Raw genomic sequence first — 1,900 nt, 5'->3', positions numbered from 1 at the left:
ATGTGTGGAATTATGCAAAAAGATGAAGGGCATATTTGGATTAAGAAAGTTAACCATGGTTAAATTAATTAACCTTGGGTTAAGTTAACCTTGATGACATAAGCAAGATGACCAAGCATGACACAATCCTAGACAAGTGTCATAATTCTTGCTAAGGAAGACAAGATCAAGGGCTAAGATTGATTTGAAAATCAATGGCCAAGATTAAGCCATGCAATTTCAAGATCAATGGCTAAGATTTCTCCTAACTCCCTATATATATCCCTTCCCCCACAAGCTTGATATTTTCGGCCAAATGGAGAGCCAAGGGGGAGAGACCGAACAACACATGGAGGAGGAGGAGAAGATAAAATTCAAGTGATTCCATGGTCATCCAAGCTTCAAATCAAGGTATGTTCATGGATTTTGATCTAGGTTCTACCTCCCTTGGTATTTTTGAGCTTAGGTGTTGGTTTGATTAGATTTTTGGATGGTTAAACCCTATAGGGAGGTGCTGCACGAAATTGATTAAGTAAGGAGAAGATGATATTGATATTAGAAACTTGTTTAAAGGCTTGAAAACAACAAGAATCAATTGGTTTGATATTGATTCTTCAAGAAATCCAACTTCCCCATTCATTTGTGTATGATTCTGCCATGGCTGGTTCTTTATGTTGGGTCTAGAATTTGATGATTTTTATGCTTCCAATGAGTTTAAATGATGATTTTGTGTAGGGATATATGTAGAAAACATGTTTGGAAGCATTAGAATTGAAAATGAAAATTTTGGACCTAAGGCACCTATGTTTCTGTCAAACCAGAACAAGGGGAAAGGAGTTGGATTTTGATTGTTTTGAACTTGGAAAGGGATTCTACATGCAAAATTATGTGAGAATAGCATGTGAAATTAATTTTAGAATGATTGGAAATAAATCTCAAAAGTTAGAAACAAAGTGTGATGAAGTAAGAGCCAAGTGTGGAACAGGTTGATAACTTGGTCCTAATTGATGTTTTGCGTAATGTGTTGATGTCTTTTGGACCTTGGAACATCCAAGGGGATGTCTTGTTTATGTCAACCGAAGGCTCAAATACTTGGAAGGTTAGGGGAAGCAAACGGAAAGCAAGAGGGAAGCTATGTTACAAGGTAGTGAACTTACCTATTTTATGTGCTTGATATGTATGCTTGCATGATGTTATTATGTTTCCATGATGTGACTAAGTTATGATGAAATGTTGCAAAGTTATGTTTGAAAGTTTATGTTATATTTTGCCTTGGCTATATGTTACGAAAGCATGAAATGCTTTAGCTTACTTTCCATGACATTCCTATGATGATGTTATGATAACATGTCATGCATTTGCATTATGTCTTGCATGCTTATAGGTAGTGTTTACTACTGAGATTCTCCCGAATCTCACCCTCCCTTAACAACCCCTAATAGGTATAAAGGGCATGGAGGAAAAGTCAAGGATGAGGAATGCAGGATTGATTGAAAAAGTCAAGAACATGTTATGGTCTTATAACATGTTAAGTTATGTAACATAGTTTATCAATTTATGTTTCATATGCCATGTATGTGGAATGATGATCTTAAATGTTTATGATATGTAAAATGGTATGAGGTTATGTATGGAGATATTATGTGGATTTATAGCATGACAAGAGGTGGAGAAATAAATTGTTTATAAAGATTGAATTAAGTTGAAGGGATAGAATGTCCCTAAATGAGTCACAAATTGGTGCCAATGATGAGGCAGATCAAATGAATGACTTTAGCCATGAAATTTGGTGACTATACAAGACACACCCTGAGCTTTAAAACAAGTAGTAGCTCACGAAAAATGGATGTGTATGCTAAGAGATATGGCTGTTCAAAGTCAAGACAGGATTTCTGGAAAGTACTGTTTCGACCACTTGAAC

General features: G+C 35.7%; 1 long non-coding RNA gene across 1 annotated transcript; it reads left to right on the top strand.

The window, feature by feature from the left end:
- Positions 1-1,020: 1,020 nt before the first annotated feature.
- Positions 1,021-1,686, top strand: LOC114749464 (uncharacterized). Its single transcript, XR_003740564.1, has 2 exons — positions 1,021-1,123; positions 1,422-1,686. It is a non-coding gene; the product is annotated as an uncharacterized LOC114749464 (long non-coding RNA).
- The last annotated feature ends 214 nt before the right edge of the window (positions 1,687-1,900 follow it).

The sequence above is a fragment of the Neltuma alba genome, unplaced genomic scaffold (assembly GCF_004799145.2).
Source record: "Neltuma alba isolate B1F8T4 unplaced genomic scaffold, ASM479914v2 tig00000973_pilon, whole genome shotgun sequence".
In the NCBI taxonomy this organism is placed as follows: domain Eukaryota; kingdom Viridiplantae; phylum Streptophyta; class Magnoliopsida; order Fabales; family Fabaceae; genus Neltuma; species Neltuma alba.
The sequence above is the reverse complement of the archived record's forward strand: the minus strand, read 5'-3'. Positions and strand labels throughout refer to the sequence as shown.